Source organism: Brassica oleracea, chromosome C5 (assembly GCF_000695525.1).
Source record: "Brassica oleracea var. oleracea cultivar TO1000 chromosome C5, BOL, whole genome shotgun sequence".
NCBI classification, from domain to species: Eukaryota; Viridiplantae; Streptophyta; class Magnoliopsida; order Brassicales; family Brassicaceae; genus Brassica; species Brassica oleracea.
Genome location: NC_027752.1, coordinates 34,419,748 through 34,429,797, shown reverse-complemented (window position 1 = coordinate 34,429,797; position 10,050 = coordinate 34,419,748). Strand labels below are relative to the sequence as shown.

The window sequence follows — 10,050 nt, the reverse complement described above, 5'->3', positions numbered from 1 at the left end:
TAATCTGCCTGATGTCAAAGATTTTCTTTTAGAAGTGGTATGAATAGTAGTCTCATGTGCATTGCAGATTGGGGTTCTTGAAGATACAAGGAACCGTACACTCCATGGCATTTTACGTACCAAAGCTCTTTTAGAGGATACCAAGCACGTTGTCACCTGAAGGAGCTTAAAATGGGAATATCTATTCTCCAGTCATGTATAACTCCTTTGTCTCAGTGCTTTAAAATGAGATATAATTTGGGCTTAACATGAGATATGGCTTTGCCCCACCTCTTTTTCAACAGTTGTTGAGTTGTTTACCAAATCAGACACATTTGTGTTTGTTTTTACTTGTAGAGACACATGCAGCAAGAGACACACTTTTTCTGGACAACTGGCATTTTTCGGACCATTTTATCCCTTATGCTCAGCGACTTCATTCTCTCTGGTTGGCTAAAAGTAACTAATTTCTTGAGAAATTTACCACCTAAGACACTTTATGACTTATCAATTACTCTTGGAGACACAATTGACTTTGCACACACATTATACATGGATAAAGACACAAAAACCCTCACTTTAACCAAACTAAACTTTCTCAATTTTCTTCGTTGTATAAATTAGATCAACGGACACGTGCACACACTCTCTAACACGTGCGAAAGCCCTTGACTAATGTAAATATAATCTCACACAAAGCTCAATTGTTTTCACTTTTGCTCACCCCTGGATCCCCGATGCTTCCTTCAAATCCAGCAAAACCATTGTCAGATCCAGAAACGAGATTGTGAGATGAATCTAAAAGCGACATGACAAGGATATCTGTCACCGACGCCGTAACTTCAATGGCAAGTGTATTGGGAGAGGGAGGAAAAAGTTGGACGACAGGAAGGCACGAAAGACAGCGAGCATGTCGGAGCTCCGGTGTAGAAACGATGTTCAAAAAATCTTAATACACCAGTTAAAAAAAAGAATCTTTAATACACTATTTACAGGGATTTGTCATTGGACTTCTTTGGATTCATCTAATAGCTTGTTTATGTAATTCTGCTCAGACATTGTTCCTTCTGATAACATATACTTGTTCAGTTCGTGTTGAAAGATTATAGGCTTGTGGATACGAGGAGGAGAAGAAGATCAACTGTCCACAGTCCTTGTGTCCACATTTAGCCTATCAACATGTTTTATGTCCAAGCTTCTCTAATTTCTATGTTTTTTTCTCAAAGAAAACTCATACGAGTGTTCTAACTAAATTCACACTATTGCATTGTCAGGTCTGTACACATCCACATTTTTATTGCACTATGGATACGAGTAGGAGAAGAAGATCAACTGTCCACAGTCCCTGTGTCTACATTTATCCTACCTACATGTTCTATGTCCAAGCTTCTCCAATCTCCATGTTTTTTTTTTGAAAGAAAACTCATGAGTGTTCTAACTAAATCCACAATATTACATTGTAAGGTATGTACATATCCATATTTTTATGTCCATATATTTTCATGTCCACATTTTTTCATCCACATTTTTTATATCCACAAATGTTTTTATATAATTTTTGAAATATACAAAATATTTATATAAATGGATGTTAAAATATAGAGAAAAATAAATTATAATTTATCGTAATAATTTTTTTTATATATATATCTCAAAATTGAGAAAAAGTAAATAGAAACTTGAGATGGAAGAATAATAAAGAAAAAAAACTAGCTGAGCTACAATGTCATTGTTTGACGTTACTCTCACCAAAAGAAATTAGAAAAATTTACGCCCAGAGACACAATTCATCTTATGAATTACACTTTAAGACACTTTAGTCATAGTGGACACTTTCTCTTAGTGAAATGTCTAGCTTAACCCTCAACTCTTAGTGAAAATGGGTTTCATGACTTCTCTAACCAGAATAATTGGTTCTTGGTTTTCCTAACTAGTAACAATAAAACAAATAATAGATTTTTCACTCTCATTTTGTAGATTCCAAGGGACAAAGTTTATCTTTCCCCCGGCTTCTTGTAGATCTAGAAACTCAAACTTCAGAAACCCTAATCAACTTTCTAAAAATCAGATCCTCTCCGGCGATAGTCGATTTCGTCATTAACCGAGGCCAACCACCGTCGATTGAGAAAAACCCGCCATGGAAGGTGATTTACATTTCGTACTATGTCTCCGCCGCCGTTGTTTCTTCATGGAAGGTGATTTACGTTTCTTCATGGAAGGTGATTTACGTTTCTTCATGGAAGGTGATTTACGTTTCTTCATGGAAGGTGATTTACGTTTCTTCATGGAAGGTGATTTACGTTTCTTCATGGAAGGTGATTTACGTTTCTTCATGGAAGGTGATTTACGTTTCTTCATGGAAGGTGATTTACGTTTCTTCATGGAAGGTGATTTACGTTTCTTCATGGAAGGTGATTTACGTTTCTTCATGGAAGGTGATTTACGTTTCTTCATGGAAGGTGATTTACGTTTCTTCATGGAAGGTGATTTACGTTTCTTCATGGAAGGTGATTTACGTTTCTTCATGGAAGGTGATTTACGTTTCTTCATGGAAGGTGATTTACGTTTCTTCATGGAAGGTGATTTACGTTTCTTCATGGAAGGTGATTTACGTTTCTTCATGGAAGGTGATTTACGTTTCGTACTATGTCTCCACCTCTAGCTTTCACTCGATCTGAGACTGCTCCGCCGGATTAGCCTCTCCAGCTCTTCATCCTCGACCATTGGTGAGTCACACCATGAATCCATAAACTCCAATCCATTCTCAATCGTGTTTCTCTGTTCCTAATTTCATAGATATATCTAACAGATTCTTATATGAAAAGTTAGTTTCTTGTCTGATTGTGGTGGTGGATGCCGCGATGGTAGATGCCGTGGTGGCAGATGTAGATACGGAAGTAGAAGACGTGAAGAGGAGGAGGTGGTTGTGGATGCTGTGATGGTGGATGCTATGGTGGTGGATTTGGATACAGAGGTGGAGGACATGAGGAGGAGGAAGTGGTGGTTTAGTTTTGTCTGAGTTCTCGATATAAACCTCAACTCTATGTTCTTCTGTTTAAATCTGTAGAAAAGTTTTATCCGTTATTCCTCAACTCCGACATTCACTTGCCACCTATCCTTGATTCCTCAGCACTTCACAACTTGTTTGACCACTGCCCGTCGCACAACCACACAATCCCCGTCCACACATCGCCCGAACACACACTTCGCAACCACTCCACTCCTGACCACACATCGCCCGTCCACATAACCTCTGACCATAAAGCTGCCAAACAGCTGACGCCTAACCATGACTTACCCGACCACAACTCACCCAAACCACCTTAGCAACCTGCCTCATGTCGCCACACATGATACACCTAATGGACACCTTTTGTTTTGATCTTAATGTGCCGTTAGGCTTATGTCTATTCATGTACTTTAATTCCACGAACTGAGTATGTGTGGCTCTTTTGGTATTTAACTAACATATTACATATTCATGCCTACCTTCATCTCATGTCCACAGCTGCGTGTCCACTACAAACCTAACCACTGATTCAATACGCACACAACGGCTTCACATGCATCCACGCCAATCCCATCCAAGTCAAAGTAACAGCCTTGCCCACCAAATTGTGTACACAGAATTTGCCCACATAAAATTTTGTAACATTTTCGTGTCCATATAAATTGTATCCACAGAAAGTTGTATAAAGGAATACGAAGTTTGTAACGTTATAGAGTTATAGCGAAATCTGCTTACCTTCTCTCGCACCATCTACCAAACACCCTCGTAGCACTGACATATTCGCTGCCGTTAGATCTTTTAGCTTTTAAACAGATCCAACGACCAAAAACAATTAACTTTATCCCATACACCTACTTTTTGACTTAACCCCTTTGTCATTTATTGCAACTGAACGGAAACTTAAGAATTTTAAGTTTGACTCTTTAAAAGCAACACACTTCTCTTTAGACAAAATGAGGGTTATTTTTGTCCAAAAAATTACAGCTGGCCAAAGAATGTGTGCCAACTAGAGAATGTGTCTATTAGGGGAAAAAAAAGTCACAATGTGTCTCTCAACGTAACTCTCTCTTAATACTGACACGTGGAAAGATTCTGAGAATCCTTAGGATTTTGTTGCAGGGGTTCTAGCATTTGCAGGTAACAATATAGCATAAATTTTTTTGTGGTGTTCAGTTTTGAATCTATTGTAAATTATATAAAAAATGTATTATAAAACAAATGTTCGTGTTGTGTAGAAGAGATTAAAGTAATATTATAAATAAATATATCTTATCTATTAAAAGAGAAAGAGTTTTAAAAAATCTACTTAAACAACGTTGTTGCACCCTTTCATTAATCTTTCTAGACCAATTAAATAATCTTTCTAAATATCTCCTAATAATATTAGCTCCTATATGTAAGATTCTGATCTAGAGTATCATTAATTTCCTTAGAATATTATTATCTATAAAAATCTACGATAATATCCTTAGAATATCATTCTTATTTAGTATTACCTTTATTTTACTAAGTCATATGGCTAACATACAATACACTATTAATTCACGTGAATTATATTGTCTATATTATAATCTTAATCAATGGCCAATACATCACCAAAACCAAAATTATATTCAGACATATTCGTATAATAATTTATGTATTTAGACCTAATTTCGAAAATTTTAGGTTCGGATTGGTTCTTTTCCGGTACAAATCCATAATTCAAATACCTGTGAAACACATGTACTTTTTGGATACATAGGGTCCAGATCGGTTCGGATATCTAATACCCGAAAAAAACTTGAAATACCCAAAATCCCAAAATACTTGAAAAATTGAAAAACACACAACACAAAAACGTACCCGAATACTAAAACAAATACCCAAAATATTCAAATATCCAAAAAGATCCAAAATTTTACCCGAAATCTGATTAGAGGAACCAAAAAATACATAATATTATATTTTAAATTTTGAAATTGTACCTGAAACCCGAAACTATAACCGAAAACACAAACCTGATAACTAAAATTATTCGTTGAAATACTCAAATATAACTAATATACACAAAATATTTTGGGTATTTTTGGATACACGATCGGGTCTCGGGTAAGACATGGACTCGACAAACACTTGCGGGTCTAAAAAAAATATCCAATAGTTACTTTGCTCTGGACCCGGACAAAACCCAAATCTGTATTTTTGAGTCGGTTTCGGTTCAGTTTTTGGGTCTGAGTAAAATGCTCAAGCATAAGAGATAATTACATAAAAGTGTGTACATACAAAATCTCAAATAAACTAATTCATAAATTATATAATCTAAAAAAAAAATCTTCTTCAGTATAATACAACTTTTAACATAATAATATATAATAATTAGAATATACTATTTTATTTCAAAAAAAATTATAATCCAAAATAACATGTGTTTCGAAAGCGCGGATCAAAATCTAGTTTTAATTTATTATTGCTGTAGATTGTTATAATTCTCTAGATATATTATACATAATTTATGACTATGCAAATATATAGTAACATTCTTCGTCATCTTTTGACACCTAGAAACATTAGGAGATGATCTATGTGGTTTAGTACCTTTTTAACCCAAAAATGTTAAAGCATGCGATCACATTGTGTTTATTTTTGTAAAAAAAATTATTTTATTTATTTTATTAAAAAAAAATCAAAGTATTTCCTGTATGTAGCAAAGGGCAAACACCAGTAAATATATATGGCTTCGAATGGGTGATGCAGATCAAAAAATGCAGATCAAACAAAAATGCAGTTCAAGCAGAACAAATGAATCAAACAAAACAAATGTAGGTCAAACTAATTTAATAAATCGATGTATCTAAATAAATGAAAAAAATTATGAAATTATTTTTTTGTAATCAAATTTATGAAAATTAAATATTTAAAATAAAATTTATTATAAATAAGTAAAAAAATCATGCTGACAAAAATAAAAATAAATATCATCATTTAATAGTGAAATTTATTGAATGATGATAGTAAAATTATATGAAATTTAATAGTGAAATTATATGAAAATAATAATATTGTTTTGCTTTTATTTTTGTATTTTTATTCAGTTGTTGGTTCTTTCTTACCATTTGGTTCGACTAAAAAAATAATATTGTCAATTTTTATATATATTATTAAATTAACAAAATTTTCATTTAATAATTTAACATAATGTGTATAATATGTTTTACATAAAAACTATATAAGATTTTGAATATCTAAATTAAGTATATACAGTATAACTCTATTAATTAAAATGTTGGAAACTTTGAAATTTTATTAATTTATAGAGATTTTAATATACAAAAGTTTCCTTATTTATATTTATTCTTTTAAGATATATTTATTCTAAGATAAGAAAAATATTTGATTTTAGTGTATAAACATTAATTTTTATATTTGAAATTTGACATTTATATTAATTTTATTATATTATTTGGTGTGTATAATATATATTGCATATGACTTAAATATTGTTTTAAATATAATATTACTAAATTTCATCAAAAATATATTAAGCGTGAATAAAATATAAAGATAATTTGATGGTGAATATATAACAAACAATATAAGAATAGATTCTTACTTATATAAAATATGTATATATATATATATAAATTATTAATTTATTATATTAATGAAACCATATATTTACATAGAATTTTCTAAAAAATATTATTGTATTACTTTATCGATTTGTGTCAAATTTTGAACCGGTCCAAGTTGGGACCGGTGAAATTTATTAATTTAAAGAAATATTAATTTATCTAGTATTAATTTATAGATGTTCTAATGTATGTGGTTATAAAATTGTATAAAATGTAATATATATATATATATATATATATTTTATTCTGCTAAATAAAATTTAATATAAATATGTAAAGAATATATCATATTATATATTTGTATAAAAAGTTATCCGAAAATTCTTTATAAACGAAAAAAACTTACTTTTAGAGAGGATATTTGTTGTGAAAAAATAAATAAACTAATTTTTAATATTTGAAGGTTAAAAAAAAAAGCAAAGAAAAAAACAGTTACTCAAAAAAAAAAAAAATCGAGCAGCAGTGATTGGGCCCCTGCATTTGGTCCACACGTTTTTTCCTTGTTCTTGCAGGACAGAAATTTTCCAAACAGATTTGTGGTGCATACAGTTCTATTTATTTTTATTATTATTATTTGTTCTGCATTTTTTGTTAAATATGGAAGATAATCTTATTGATAGACTGAACATAGACATATATACATGATCGAGAGCAAAACATAAGGAAATAATATATTGCACATTTACAGAGTGGTTAATGTTATATCAATTAAGGGGATTGAGAGTATATCTTAACATGCTCCCTCAAGATGGAGCACCGTTGGTGAGTCCAATCTTGATAGTCATACTGTTGAAGCGAGCGCGGGAGAGAGGCTTTGTCATGATATCAGCTAATTGATCGTTTGATGAGACATGTGTAACTCGAACAAAGCCGGACTGTACTTGTTGACGAACGAAGTGATAATCTAGAGCTAAGTGCTTCATCCGAGAGTGGAAGACAGGATTTGCACTTAAGTATGTAGCTCCTTTGTTGTCTGAGTAAATGGTTGGAGTGGAAGTCAACTTGATCCCTAGTTCACGGAGTAAGGATAACGTCCAGCATACCTCAGCTGTCGTGGAGGCGATCGATCGGTATTCGGCTTCAGTAGATGACCGAGCCACGCCTGTTTGTTTCTTGGAAGACCATGCAATTGGGTGTTTGCCGAAGTAGACAATGTAGGCTCCTGTTGATGTATAGTCATCTCGATTCCCTGCCCAGTCGGCGTCGGTGAATGCATGGAGAGATGGTGTGTTTTGTGATGAGGAAAATATGCCTTTGTGTGGAGTGCCTGCCAAGTAATGCAGTATCCGCTTTGCAGCGGCCCAATGGTCAGTGCGGGGAAGGTGCATGAACTGTGAGAGTTTGTTGACGGCGTAGGCAATGTCTGGTCGGGTGAGTGATAAATATTGGAGACTTCCAATGCCGGCCCGATACTCTGTTCCTGATGGTGGTGGGTCACCACTCTGAAGTGTTAGGGTCGTTGAGGAGCACATTGGGGTAGGCATCGGCTTCGCATCCGACATCTTTGTCTTGTGAAGAAGATCTGCAATATAACGAGTTTGTGTTAGGTACAGGCCTTGTGAGTTACGTTGAACTTCCATGCCTAAAAAATAAGATAGTAAACCAAAGTCTTTAAGAGAGAAACGAGCAGAGAGAGATTGAATGAATTTATTTAGGATATTAGTGTGGCTTCCTGTGATGATCAAGTCGTCAAAGTAGACGAGCATGTAGAGGATGATGTTATTGTGATTGTAGAAAAAGAGAGATGCATCAGCTAATGAATTTTTGAACCCGGACTGAAGGAGAAATGTCTTGAGCTCATTGTACCAAGCCCTGGGAGCTTGCTTGAGCCCATATATTGCTTTGTGTAGTTTACACACCGCCGTGGGGTTTGATGGATCTTGGAAACCCGGTGGTTGAGTCATGAACACATCATCCTCAAGCTTGCCTTGCAAAAAGGCATTGTTGATATCCAGTTGTCGAAGAGGCCACTGGCGTGAGACAGCAATACTAAGAACTTGTCTGATTGTTGCAGGCTTTACAACTGGACTGAAAGTGTCATGGAAATCGATTCCCGGCCTTTGATGAAACCCCTTAGCTACAAGACGCGCTTTAAATCTGTCAACCGCTCCATTTGGTAGTCTTTTAATTGTGAAAATCCACCTGCATCCAACAATATTAGAAGCCATTTCAGGAGTGACCAGAGTATAAGTTTTATTTCGAAATAAAGAATCTATCTCAGCCTGCATTGTAGCTCTCCACCGAGGATCTTTGAGAGCTTGTGCAACTGATGTAGGTATTGTCTCCGTTGGCTGTTGGACAGTGGCGTGAAGGTTGAGCTTGTTAACAGGCTTGCGGGTTCTAGTGCTTAAGCGTGGGGGTGGCTGTTGTGGTGCTGCAGCTTGTTGTGGTGCTTCAGTTTGTTGAGTCGCTGAAGTTGTTGCAACAGTTGTTGTTGAAGGTATTGTAGGAGGAGAAATCGCATCAGGTACTGCAGTAGGAGCAGGAACTGGATTGGTAGTTGCTGGAGCAGGGATGGGTTGTGTTGATTGCACTGGTGGTTGATATCTCTGAGTAGGCGTTACGGTTGATGGCCTAGCATGTGTCTCCTCTACTTGTGCTGGCCCATTTGATGTGAGATTTCCTGCAACACTAAAGGTAAAAGCATTTTCATGAAACAACACATGACGTGAGGTATAAATCCTCGAGTTAGTACGATCAAGACAAAAATAAGCGCTCTGTGTAATAGAGTATCCTAAGAACACACAAGGTGTTGAGCGAACATCAAGTTTGTTAGATGCATATGGCCTGAGCCAGGGGAAACACAAGCAGCCAAAAACTTTTAATTTTTCAAAGTTTGAAGTCTGAGAAAACAGAATTTGAAATGGTGACTTGAGTTGAAGTAGAGGTGTAGGCATACGGTTAATTAAGTATACTGCAGCTGCAAATGCATAAGTCCAATATGACCGAGGCATTGAAGCATGAGACAGTAGAGCTAAGCCTGTTTCGACTATATGTCTGTGGCGTCGCTCAGCTAGTCCATTGTGCTCAGGGGTGTGAGGTGGAGTTGTAAAATGAGAAATCCCATGACTAGCTAGAAAACTCGAAAGACCAATGTACTCACCACCATTGTCAGTGTACAAGGTCTTAAGTTTGAACTGAAATCGATTTTCAACTAGAGATCGAAATTTTGAAAAAACTTCAAAAACTTGAGACTTTTGTTTCAAGGGATAAATCCATGTATATCTTGTGAAATGATCCACGAAGGTAACATAGTATTTGAAACCATCTACTGAAATTATTGGTGAAGTCCACACATCAGAAAAAACAATATCAAGAGGATGATTAGATTGCAAAGTTGAAGTAGAAAACGGTAACTTGTGCATCTTATTGATAGAACAAGCATTGCAAGGCTTGTCTAATAAAGCGTTTGATGAAACTGGTAAATGAAAAGCAGAAACAATATGT

The 10,050-nt window shown here is 34.8% G+C and overlaps 1 long non-coding RNA gene across 1 annotated transcript; it reads left to right on the top strand.

The window, feature by feature from the left end:
• Positions 1-2,063: 2,063 nt before the first annotated feature.
• Positions 2,064-3,007, top strand: LOC106294180. The gene is made up of 3 exons (XR_001260764.1): positions 2,064-2,174; positions 2,583-2,705; positions 2,848-3,007. It is a non-coding gene; the product is annotated as an uncharacterized LOC106294180 (long non-coding RNA).
• The last annotated feature ends 7,043 nt before the right edge of the window (positions 3,008-10,050 follow it).